Raw genomic sequence first — 14286 nt, 5'->3', positions numbered from 1 at the left:
CTACTCTCAGACATGTAGAGTTGTTTATTTCAATACAATTATTTTTTTATTTGTCCTATATAACATATATTAAAATTTACATAATGTTCTGTGACCTAATTTTTCTATTTTCAAAGAGATGGGCATTATTGTAGTCTACATTTTGCATAAATGCACGTTAAATCAGTGTACAAAATTTCAGAATTCTATCTCTAATCGTTGTGGAGTTATGAAATAATGTGTGAAAATTTTCAAATTTTCGAAAATTTAATTTAAACTAAAAAGTGAATTCTAAAAAATATTATTAGTGGCGTTTTTTACATACTTTTATCAGTTATTTAAATTCTAATAAGTCTAGTTGTGATATCTTGTGATTTTTGTCCAATTGTGAGTTCATTTCCTTATAAAAATTTTAGAAATTTACAGCCTGCATTTTTTTATAATATTTGTGCTCGTTCACGTACATATACCCTTAAGCCACATAACGAGGTACTGTTCACTTCCGTATCTCAAGTCTCACTGATGCAATCACCCCGACTCTCACCGCGGCGTCCCGGCGAGGTCACTAAAGACGGCCATTTTCGCCGCGCCCCTCTTTCCTCACGAATCTGTACGAAGCGGTTTACATATTGTTAAGAAGGGACTTCTGACATCTATCACACTATACATAAATATTTAACATAGCTCTTATACGAGTAGTTTTCGTGCACTATGTGTTCAAAATGTTGCACTTCTTAGAACATCCGAAACTCCGTACTTACCCCCACGCTCATATTTGGGAAAGGACGTAGTTCAACTTCCAAATAGGCCCGGATGAAGTTTTTGGGGTAGTATGGGTGACCAATGCTGTACGTAGAAAGAGAGGAGCTCCGGACTCAGGACTCTAGGCTTATCAGGTACATTTCTGTTGACATGTTAGGAACAATAAGTTTCTGATTAAAGCTAATGAACTTTTAATTAGAACCGTCTCGGACTTCAGTGTTCATGGAGGACATGTCAGGAAGTGTCTGTGTAGCATGTAAGTGAAGTGAGAAACGTCATTAGGCATTACTATAGTCTAACGAGGACAGAAGCGAAGAAATGGACACTGGAATTTAAATTGAAAACATACCCATATCTAGGTAAATATTGCACGTACTTAGATTAATATAAGTTAATGAGTAAATTGAGTATTTTTAATTGGCACCAACTGATAAGTAATGATACATATTATGTGATAGCAGTTATCTCGGACGATTTGAAATGCACGATAAGATAAGTGAATGTACAAACACTTTAGGCCTATATCCTGACTAGTAGAAATAAACAAGAATATATTCGCTCTGCTCTTTGGTCTCATTCATTCAAAAGGAATAAATTATGTAATTAATTAATACTTTTACCTTTTAGGCTTCAGACCTGAGAGATCCTACATTGATGGCATATTCACATTGAAACAGCTGGTGGATAAAACGGTAGATCGAGGTAGAAAAGTCCACTTTATCTTTAGACAGTAGATTTGGAGAAAGCGTATGATACTGTACCCTTAGGCAAACTTTGGGTAGCTATGGAAAAAATGAACACAAAGGAAACTTATATATGAGCTGTCAAGAAATTATATTGTGGATGTAGCAGTGTTACGCCAAGGGTGCTCACTTGCTCAAAATTTATCTCGAAGCAATATTGGAATAGTGGAGGAGGAAATGTCAGATGGGTGTGCCAGTTGGAGAGGATACGTTGTATAGCTTACATTTTGCTGACGATCAAGTGCAGGTAGCGGCAGATGGTGATGATTCAAGTTATATGTGAGCCGTTCAGAGCAGAAGTGGTGTAAGTCAAAAATGGGTAATGAGGGTTAAAATAAACATTCTGTACAATACAACGCAAAGTAGCAATTAATATTCAAATTATTTAAACTATTAGTAGTCAGTGGATAGCAAGAAGGATATATTAATTGCTACTTTGTGCTGTATTTTACAGAATTTATACTTTAAAACTCATTAACCAATTTTGACTTACACCATTTTTGCTCTGAACGGCTCATGTATGTTCCGTAAATTGGATGAGGAATGTAGGCAAGGAGAAGGATCGGTGGAGCGGAGAAAAATTCTCTCCGACACCGGGATTCGAACCCGGGTTTTCAGCTCTACGTGCTCTATCCACTAGGCCACATTGGATTCCAATTCCGATGGCGGATTGAATCCTCTCAGTTTAAGCTCCACCTCTTAGTTTCCCTTTAATAGCCATCCCTCATGCACTGTATCACAGATGTTTGACCATGGCACAATGTACAACACACCAATGTGCAGAGGTGCACCCATTACGAGTGACTAAGTGGCCGGGATCCGACGGAACAAGCGCTGTCTGAAATCACTAAGTTATTATATACGCAAATCATATTATTGCGATGTACCGAAGTACATATGATATTTCCGTGCAGGAATTCTGCGTTATCATATGACACAGAATCCCTGCACGGAAATATCCTATGTACTTCGGCACATGGCAATGATATAAGCAAGGGGGTTTATCAATTAATCTCAAGAAAACTGAGTACATGATTGTGGGTAGTAGTAGGAAGGATAATTTAGACACTGGTGATGGACAAATAGGAAACTCTGGGTCATTTAAATATTTAGGAGTTACATCAGGCCAAAAGTGACCAGGATTTTAACAATAAAATTGGTAAAGGAGAACGGGTGATAAGACAATTAAACTTCTTCTATGGAATGACAAGGTAACAAGAAAAACTAAGATAATCTATATAAAACAATAAGAGGAAGCATCTGTACCTATGAATCTGAAACTTGGAAAATTAGAAATAGAATGAAGAAGAGATTGCTGACCCTTGAAATGGACTTTTGGCATTGTAGCTGCAAAATTTCGAGGCTGGACCATATTAGGAACCAGGATGTCCGTAATAAAATGCAGGTATCAGGAGATATTTTGCAGACAGAGGAACCAAAACGCTTATAATAGCATGGACATCTTCAAAGAATGTTTGCTGATCGATGTCCTAAAAAGGTCTTTAGCTGGATTCCCCCTGGAAAGAAGAGAAGAGGAAGACCACTGAAACAATGAAACAAGGAGGTTCAGGATGAAATGATCACCAGGGGCCTACAAATGAGTGACTTGCATAACCGGAGTACCTGGAAGTTGAGAAGCGGGAGACGGTGACAGCCGTAAAATTACTCGCACTATTATTATTACCTCTTAGGCTAGTCTTACACGTAGCCACTGGCGTAGCTCAGTCGGCTAAGGCGCTTGCCATCCGATCACAAGTTCTGCTACGGCGCCGGTTCGATTTCCGCTTGGGCTAACTACCTGGTTTGATATTTTCTGAGGTTTTCTCCAACCGTGAGTCAAATGTCAGGTAATTTATTGCGAATCCTCGACCACATCTCTCCAAATATCATTTCTTTATCGCCAATCACATCGAAGCTAAATAACCTATTAGTTGATACACCGTTGTTAAATAACCAACTAAAAAGAAGTTCACATGTACATACAGGTACCCGGAAACAAATAAAAGATTTAATGTTTCAAACAGTTGCCCAAAATTGTAATGTACAGAACTGCCTACAAACAAATGCATTAATTGTTTCTGCAAAGTTTGTGGTGCATCGCAAACATTTGCACAAATCTTGAAAGGAAGGCCGCCCACACAAGGGATGGACATCACCCGAGTGGAGGGTCAGTCCAATTTTTAGACATTTCTTTTGGGAACAGGAAAACACAAAATATCCATAATTTTTCACATGACATTTGGCTAGTTTACTGTACACAATTTCCAAGGTTGAGAAAATATTTATAAGTCTTCAAACAAGAATTGGTTTGGCAGACTATTATAATTGGTAGAAACTTCACGCTTGATTAATGTCAGGCAAAAATACATCTTAGAGATAGCCCATGTTTACTTTGCTTTCTTGTAGACCTTTCATTCATTCATTCATTCATTCATTCATTCATTCAGTCATTCATTCATTCATTCATTCATTCATTCATAGTGCTCTACCCAAGCGCAGGTCTTTAACTGCAAAATCCAGCTTTCTCCAATCTTTCCTGTTTTCTGCCTTCTTAGTCTCCTCATGTGATCCATATATCTCAGTGTTGTCTATCATCTGATATCTTCTTCTGCCCCGAACTCTTCTTTCGTTCACTATTCCTTCCAGTGCATCCTTCAGTAGACAATTTCTTATCAGCCAGTGACCCAACCAATTCCCTTTTCTCTTCCTGATCAGTTTTAGCATCATTCTTTCTTCACTCACGCTTTCCAACACAGCTTCATTTCTTATTCTGTCTGTTCACTTCACAAGTTCCATTCTTTTCCATATCCACATTTAAAATGATTTTAGTCGCTTCTCTTCACTTCGTCGTAATGTCCATGTTTTTTCCCTATACTATGCCACACTCCATACAAACCACTTCACTAGTCTCTTCCTTAGTTCTTTTTCCAGAGGTCCGCAGAAGATGCTTCCTTTTTCATTAAAAGCTTCCTTGGCCAATGCTACCCTCCTTTTGACTTCCTGGCAGTAACTCATGTTACTGCTTACAATACATTCCAAGTAGTTGAAGCTGTCCACTTGTTCTACTGCCTCATTTACAATTCCCAAGTTAACCCTCTATATTTTTCTTCCTATGACCATGGTCTTCGTCTTATTGCGTTTATCTTCGTCCCATACTATTCACAGGTGCCATTTGACTCCAGTAGCATATCCCATAGTACCATCTCCTCTTCTGCTAGAAATGCCGTGATGTCATCAACAAATCTTATGAACTTTATTCTTCTTCTACTTTCACTTCTCCCAGGTTCTGAAAACAGTTCTTCAGTAAATCCTCAAGTAGATGTTGAACAGGGTAGGTGATAAAAGTCATCCTTTTCACCCTTTCAGTTCCTTCTGACATTTCTTCTCCCATCCTGATTTTGACTCGTTGCTTCATATAAAGAATACTGAATAGTCTCCTCTCTTTCCAATTCATACCTATTTTCTTCAGGATTTCCATCAGTTTATTCCAATTCACTCTTTCAAAAGCGTTTTCTAGGTTTACAAATACTATATACACTTAATTATTCTTCTTTAGGTATTTTTCGCCGATTATTCGTAGCAGTCCAATTGCATCTTTCGTACCTTTTCCCTTCCTGAAGCCAAACTGATCTTCTTCCAACTGTTCTTCCATCTTGGAATAAATAGTGCCTTAATTAAAAAGTTTTAGGACAGTGGTTCATTCCACGAATAAATGCAGTGTGGAGGATGAAGAATTAGTTACATTCAGGCTGTAGAGGTTCTTCATGAAAACCAAACGCTAGGTAGAGGAAACTCGGTATCAGTCGACAGTGGTGATGTTTAAGCAAACGTTAACAAATGCCATACAGTTCTGTTTGAAAAATGTTACGCTTTGTTCTAAAATGTCTCCTTATAAACTGCAAACGATGTGAGAAATGAAGGAAGCTGATTATGAGAAGAAATACAACTTTTCATTACGTGTATTAGCTCAGATGGGAATGATTATCTCGAATACTGTGGACAGGTGAGGCCTTCTTTACTGTCAGTGGTGGAGTAAATAGTCATGGAATTTTTGAATATAGATTATAGACGACAATCCACATGCTTATAAATTATTAAGTCCCATTCTTAGCACATTCCGTAGCCGTTTAGTTCATCTAATTGCTCAGTATACTATGTTAATTACTTTGTAATAACCCGACAGGCCTATATTATGATTTTATTCTTTAATATTTTTTGTGATTCCTGCAATGATTTCTGTAGATTTTTTTAGCATTGAAAACAATTTATTGCTTACAAATTTAGTTTCAATGCTACAAATATTGAAATAATTAGTATAAATTTTGTCTAATAGAGGCCATATATCGCACATAACTGAATATATAACACCTAAATATTATTTCCAGGAACCTGAAAGATGAGCACACTTGAGTTGACGAAAGATATACTAGAAGAACTGAAGTGTTCGCTTTGCATGGCATACATGTTACCACCAATCTATATCTGCAATACTGGACATAATATCTGCAGCAAGTGTAAAGAAAAACTGGATAATTGTACGAAATGTAAGAAAGAGATTCTTGAAGCACGCAATGTGTCACTGGAAAAGCTCTGTGTGAAAGTGGAAAAGCCTTGCAAATATAAGAGATTTGGTTGTATGCTCATATTCCCATTGCCTGCATTAATGGATCATTATAAAGTGTGTTCATACATTCCACTGAAATGCCCCGCTAAATATATTCCCTACTATAATTGTAAATGGATGGGAACCAGTGAGAGCATGAAGGAACATGTTGTTGAGAAACACGACGAGTCGGTAATAAAGACATCATCTGCACAGTTGCTACGCACTAATAGCTTCAAAAAGAATGTTAAATACCAGACAATAATACTTTCACAAGATCATATTTTCTTCCAGCAGCTTGAAGCAGTTGACAACAGTTTTTATTATGTTTTGCAATTAATAGGAAAAGAGGAGGAAGCTTCAAAATTCATGTTTGATTTTACACTTGGACCAACAAAGTGTGAAGAGAAAATTACGTTTATTAACCAGATCTGTAACAATTACACGACTATGGATGAGATAGTAAGATCTGGAAAGTGTGTGAAGTTATTCTATGACACTGTTGAACGATTTTTTGACGAAAAGAAGAATTTACATTTTGGTTTTAAAATATCTAAGAAAACTACCGATACATAAAAACTTTACATTATTACAATGTTTTCTATAGGCCTACATAAATTTATTGTTATAATTTTTTTTGTTAATATAACCTAAAATAGACAATAACAGTGATGATCTATGAAATATATACAGAATTTAAACGATATAGATAGATAGAAATTCTAATTCTGAACAAAAAGTCTTCATGAAGTTTGTCCGAATATCAATAATTTCCCCGCAATTGATGAAAATTTCTGAGTTTAACATTTTCAGGAAAGATAGTAATTTTCGTTAGAGTAATGACAAAATACAATTGTAGGGGTTGCAAACAAAACCGGTCATTTCCAAAATAGTATTTTTTTTAATCAGAAAAAACTGTATCGCGCCTTTACTTCATTCCAAGGTAACGACAATTTTGTATCGTGCATGTTACATCCATTGTTCTATTCGTGTCAATAATCATTATTTTAGTCATTTTCTGTGCATTTTATACACAAAACTATTTTAGAAATGTCCGGTTTTGTTTGAAAATGTGAAGGAAATGTTCATTTTTGTTCGAAAAAAGCTATTTGGCATTTATAACAATAAAACATAACATCACAGTCTACTATATACAGTCACGAAGCTTGAGTTTTGAGGGTGCTAGAAACAATAGACTGTGCCGGTACTATTTTGCATTGCCTGTAATGAGGCGATATTAGCGATCTTAGTGATGAGCAACTACCTAATGTTTGCATATTTACTACGTATTGAGCTTCGTGACTGTATATATTAGACTGTGATAACATCATTTACATCAATTGTATCATGAAGTAACGAATATAACATTACTTGGTAATTATATAGTGAGCATTGACCAGACAATCTTCCAGCAATAGCGTCCAGAGCACATAGGCTTAAATTATTAAATATTATAATTTACATATGTATGTTTTAATTAAATTTTGAAAAATGTCTTGTGACTAGGATAATAATAATAATTATTATTATTATTATTATTATTATTATTATTATTATTATTATTATTATTATTATTTATTTAACCTGGCAGAGTTAAGGCCATACGGCCTTCTCTAACACTCAACCAGGAGTAAAACTGCGTTACGAAAAACATTACAAATTTACAAAGTACACTACAATTTTACACACAAAGCTGAATACGATATTGTGAGCTCCTTTACACTCTAACGGGAAAATATGTGCCCAGGACCTCTATTGTGGGAAGATGGCTGCCTCGCCGGTGCTTACTACATAATCAGCCGTACTATAGCCCAGTGGTTCCCAACCTTTTTTGACTGATGACACACTTTACTGAACACCCACGATATCGCGACACACTTATTTGACTTTAATAATAATAATAATAATAATATAATAATAATAATAATAATAATAATAATAATAATAACCAGTACTTTTTTTCTGGAGAAAAAGCTGGTGAAACTCTGTGTAGAATATTTTATAGCGAGCGGTGAGATGCTTACTGTTCATTGCACGGGAATTTTGTCGTTTTTAAGCTCCTTTTCGTCCAACTAAGACTTTCAAGATCTAAACGGAATTCAAAGAAAAATTATATAAAAAACATATTCACATATATTTCGGTTCCACAATGAAAAATGCAACACAAAGATGCAGGAACGCCGTTCCAGCACGTTCCGCCAGAAACAAAGCACCGATAACAACTTCTATGTAGTGTCGGACATTCAATGTTGTAAATAGGTTGATTGTACACGTAATAGAAAATTCTAAAAGAACAAGCAGCAACTTGACTGGCATTAGAAAAAAACAAGGGTAGACTATGTGTAACGCATTGTATCCTTCACCTGACATAATTAGGAACATTAAATCCAGACGTTTGAGATGGGCAGGGCGTGTGGCACGTATGGGCGAATACAGAAATGCATATAGAGTATTAGTTGGGAGGCCAGAGGGGAAAAGACCTTTGGGGAGGCCGAGACGTAGATGGGAAGATAATATTAAAATGGATTTGAGGGAAGTGGGATATGATGGTAGGGACTGGATTAATCTTGCTCAGGATAGGGACCAATGGCGGGCTTATGTGAGGACGGCAATGAACCTCCGGGTTCCTTAAAAGCCAGTAAGTAAGTAAGTAAGTAAGTAAGACTATGTGTAAAATATCCCAACCTATCTATGCTGGATGTCCGATATAAGATTTTTATCATCGTTTTTGAAAACTCGCCTATTTAAATGTGACATCTGCGCTTGGTGGGTTGCACAGAGTTTCTCTATACTTGGCCTTATGGTTGAAAAACTGAACTGAGAATTGTTACAGGTGTTCACGTTTTATTGGTAAAGTCTGTCTCAAAATAAAATGTACCATATCAAAGACTTCGTTGCAAATAAAAATGCATTGTAAAGAGATTTTTTGGATGACATGAAATTTATTTTTCAATTGCAAAATTTCGCGACACACTCCATGGAGCTGCGCGACACACCGGTTGGGAACCCCTGCTGTAGGTAATACTTTTACAATAATTTCACTTACAAAAAGCATTTAGCTCAGCTATCTGAATGCACATTGCATGAAAACAAAAATATGAATCGAATAGTTTATTTCCCTAGATATCTTTCACTTTCATTCTACTGTATCATGGAAAAATATATTTAACACTTTTACAGTAATTTCAATTAGCAATAAGATATTATGACTCCTGCACATAGAAATAGAAATAACCAATTTTGAATGGATTGATAATTTCAATACATACAAATTGTTGGAAATGTCGGTCTTTGATACAAAAAAAGACAATGAAAATATTGGCATTAGCCTGATATGGAATTTTCCCTTTTTGATTGAAAATTTTGGTTTTACCATACTGTTTCTGATATAAATGGCAGAGTTAGAGTCAAAAAAGTAACATATACCGTAAAAAATCCATTTTTTGTTTTCGGTGGAAATGGCCGGTTTTGTTCGCAATCTCCACAATTAAAAGAAAAACAAACTAATAATAAAATCTCATGTTACTTTTGGCAGACATCGTCATAATTATAGTCTTGTACACCATTAATTATTTAATTCTTTATTATTTCTTAGTTAAGAACATAATGAATTATTTTTATTAAATTAAGAGCTAATGTAAATATTGAAATTGAAGGGGTCAGAGCCATAGTGGGCTAAGCGCCATACATTAAAAACGGAGAAAACAAGGGTTGAAATTAAATGCTTATCATAATTCAATGAAACATATAGCAAATAATATAAAGTGTGCACATTGAAACTAAATTAAATGTCAATCTTCATTTAATTATGGCATTCACTTAACTTTAACGCTTTCTTTCTCCGTTTTTAATAAATGGCGCTTGGTTCACTATGGATCTGAACCTTCAATTATTATTCTGTTATTTGAATGAAATTTTCAGCTATTTATATCACTAGTCTTAAATTCTCTTTTAAATAATTAGAATGTTGTATTCTCATGTGTATGGATTAAAGAAGAAACAAATTATTAATAGGAAGTAACAACGTATTTCCGAAGAATTTTAAATTGTATTACTTGTTTTGAAAACATGTATTTTTTAAGTTTAAACTTGAGAATTTCGAAAAATTCTATTAGACTTCTTTCTTCAGAAACATCATCCCTATCACCAGTAAAATGTTCGGTATTTATAATGTTTACACCCTGTATACATACATACATTTATTTATTTATTGGATTATTTTACGACGCTGTATCAACATCTCAGATTATTTAGCGTCTGAATGAAATGAAGGTGATAATGCCGGTGAAATGAGTCCGGGGTCCAACAGCGAAAGTTACCCAGCATTTGCTCGTATTGGGTTGAGGGAAAACCCCGGAAAAAACCTCAACCAGGTAACTTGCCCCTACCGGGATTCGAACCCGGGCCACCTGGTTTCGCGGCCAGACGCGCTGACCATTACTCCACAGGTGTGGACTACATACATACATACATACATACATACATACATACATACATACATACATACATACATATTATTTATTATGTGAGTATATAAGTGCGTGGGACCAATTCATAACGTAGAAATCTTACATATTCATACTATTTATTTTTAAAACTTGAAGAAATATCAAACGTTGCAGGAAATTCTTTCAATAACTTAACACATTATATTCCGTCCAGTTAATTTTAATAGATACAAACATATGTAAAGGAAAGTACCTAATAAATTTACTACGAATATCATGGTGCAGTATGAAAAAAGAATTTTGGATAACATCAAATAGCTTTTTACTTTTAAATAATGTAGACTATACTTCTATTATAATAATGAGTCACTTCTGACAGTTAACGTTGTTGCATGCTTTCTTATGCTTTGTAACCATCTACACTGACACTGAGTAATTAAAAACGTACATTTATATGGGACTAAACAACTGTGTAACATGTTGGAAGCGTTTAACTTAAAAATCCTTCCCCTTAACCCCACCCATCACACAGCTACTACTAAAACTCTAATAGATCTAATTATTACAAACAATCCTGACAGAATTGTAACATAAGGGCAGTTGCCTGTTCCTGGAATTTGTGCACACGATTTAATATTCGCAGAGTATTCTCTCCAGTGCCCGAAAGCTGCAGCGAAATTCATTACATACAGAGATCTAAAACATGTCGACGACGATCAATTAATTTCCGACGCTATGGAATTGCCATGGCATACAATATTTAACTTAGTCACTGTTGATGAAAAATTGACCGCTTTTAATAACATGGTGATACAATTGTTTGATAAACATGCGCCATTAAGGAAAAGACGTGCCACTCATCGTCCTGTTCCATGGATGACTGATAACATACGTAACCTCATGGCGTCACGTGACGCTGCCTACAGGAAGTATAGACACAATAAATCTGAGGAAAATTTTTACAACTATAAAAAAATTAGGAACAGAACAACGCAAAGCATTAGAAATGCCAAACGCCGTCATGCTCTCAGTCTTGTCGACCCCTCCATTTCCCCACGGTATCTTTGGAAGCATTTACGTGACATGGGAATAGGAAGTAAAACTACAGAAACTGAAATCCCAAACATATCACTTGATAAACTTAATCAGTACTTTACTTCACCACCCACCTCACAACCTGATAAACAACAAAAACTTAACACCATGAATACTCTCTTAGCCATTCCTCTTCCTTCTCGCGAAAAGTTTTTCTTCTCTAATATTACAGACACAGGAGTTAGGCAGGCTCTTAAAAACACTAGATCTACAGCGCAAGGCTGACAACATAAACATTGTTTTTATTAATAAATTAATCTATATCGTGCTTCCTGTGATAACACATATTTTTTAATCTTCCATCATCACTTCTACCTACCCAAATGTTTGGAAAACGGCTCTAGTGCGTCCATTACCTAAAGTAAACACACCTGCATCTCCTAAAGACTATAGGCCAATCTGCATTCTTCCCGTTCTGTCAAAGGCTCTTGAACGTATTCTCCATAAGCAATTAAGCAAATATCTGATTGAATTTAATATTATCGACCCTTCCAATCTGGATTCAGAAGCGGGCATAGCACTTCCACTGCTTTATTGAATTTAACTAAAGATATACGAGAGGCTATGGATAAACGACTAGCAACAATATTAACTTTATTGGATTATAGCAAAGCATTTGACTCTTGACATGGATCTGCTACTAACTGAACTTCGAGTGTTAATTTTTTCTGACAGCGTTATCACCTGGATGCACTCCTACCTCACCGGCCGCCAGCAGCGTGTTGTCTTTAATAATCGGTTCTCCTCCTGGCAGACAGTAGAGTCAGGATTTTCTCAGGGTTCGGTATCGGGTCCATTGCTTTTCTGTCCCTATATCAGCCGTGGCGAATATCTGACTCTCGAGCACACTGTGGCTCGCAATGGTTTATCTTGCTTTCTACCTCCCACAACCCTCACCCTCTCACTCACTGGAGTCAAACTCCGTTCCATTTGTATTTGTCTCTGATCTGCGAGTGGCATATCATCGCAATGTCTCTCTCGAATACATGTACATCTACAAAAACGAAAGTTTCAAGTAGGATGGGAGGACGCATTTTTTTGCTGCCAATATGATGAGAATATGAAATGTATGATTTGTTCACAAGTATTACGAGAAAACGGCATTATACTACATGTCACTCATGAAACATTAAAAGATTTATACTACATGTCACTCATGAAACATTAAAAGGTTAAGTGTTGTTATTATTATTATTATTATTATTATTATTATTATTATTATTATTACTATTATTATATCTATATGTCGATCCTTTTTCAGCAGATGTACGAATAATGCGGTTAGATCTTCAATTTAAACTCACAGATTTACAATGTGATATTAAATGAAAGCTACATGTAAGGACTTGACAAATGTTTAACTTTTCAAATCTTTGCCAAAAAATAAGTATCCGAAGCTTCGTTCTTTCGCTTTCTCTTTTGAAGCCATGTTCGCTATAACTTACGTTTGTGAAAAATTATTTTCAACAATGAAAATAGTAAAAACTAAATTTAGATCACGACTGACAAACAAATACCTTCGTGATCAACTACGACTGGCAGTAAGTGACATCATTCCTGATTTTGAAACTCTGTCGCAGAAACATTCTGAAGACAGTTAATCTTAGGTTACGATAACGTACTAAACATTAGTTTGTAGCCTTGTACTGTATAAAATTGTATTTAAGTGCCTGACGTAAGGAAAATGATAATCCGTTAATAAGTCAGACAGTTGCTTTACTTCCCCTTCTGGTTTCCACCTCCCTCCATAGGTGCTATGCATGTTGCAGGTTACACAGTGGCTCGGCGCACGATGACATTTTCGCCACGCCTGCTCTATATTAACGATATCGCCAAGTCATTTAAATATTGCAGATATCATATTTATGCAAATGAGGTTCAATTATACATTTCCGCCAGTCCTGATAGACTAAGTGACTGTATTAACAGACTCAATAAAGATCTCGAATCCGTTTCATCTTGGTCTCAACAATTCGGACTTAACTTATGTAAATACAGATAAATCACAGGCTATCTTATTTTCGAATAAAAGATTAATCCCCGATATTAATAAGCTGAACCTTCCTCCTGTGACTCTGAATAAAGCGATCATTCCATTCAGTTCAACTGTAAAAAAACCTGGGAGTTCATTTTGAATTTAACCTTACCTGGGACACGCATATCAAACACACATGCAAGAAAGTATTTTCCACTCTTCACTCATTAAAAAGATTGTACCACTATCCAGCTAAATTACAGCAGACGCTTGTACAGACTCTTATTATGCCTCATTTCGATTATTGTGACGCTTTATTCAGTGATCTCAGGGTGGATTTATCCCAGAAACTGCAACGTGTTCATAATGCGTGTGTTCGTTTCATTTGTAATGTCCGCTACTACGATCACATTTCGCCTTCTTTCAATAAATTATTGTGGCTCAGGTTAAATGAGAGGAGAAAGTTACATTCCCTTTCTCTCTTATACCGAATTTTGCACACCTCTACTCCCTCTTACTTATCTGTCTGATTCCACAGTCTTTCTCGGTTTCATAACTTAAATACTCGGTCACAATAAACACGCTAGAAATACCACTCCACACATCATCTCTTTATTCTTCATCTTTCACTGTTGCTACTTCTCGTCACTGGAATTCTCTGCCGCCTGAAGTCAAGGGCTG

General features: G+C 35.8%; 1 long non-coding RNA gene across 2 annotated transcripts in view; it reads left to right on the top strand.

Annotated features, from left to right (window-relative positions):
- LOC138698239 (uncharacterized) overlaps positions 1-14286 on the top strand; it is a 54001-nt gene that overhangs the window by 28400 nt on the left and 11315 nt on the right. The window contains exon 3 of one of the 2 annotated variants that reach the window (XR_011331784.1): positions 5870-6028. The exons of the other annotated variant lie outside the window; for it this stretch is intronic. This is a non-coding gene — a long non-coding RNA (uncharacterized lncRNA). The remainder of the gene's footprint in view (positions 1-5869; positions 6029-14286) is intronic. 2 annotated transcript variants of the gene reach the window in all.

Source organism: Periplaneta americana, chromosome 4 (genome assembly GCF_040183065.1).
Source record: "Periplaneta americana isolate PAMFEO1 chromosome 4, P.americana_PAMFEO1_priV1, whole genome shotgun sequence".
Taxonomy (NCBI): Eukaryota; Metazoa; Arthropoda; class Insecta; order Blattodea; family Blattidae; genus Periplaneta; species Periplaneta americana.
This window is presented reverse-complemented; position numbering and strand designations above follow the sequence as displayed.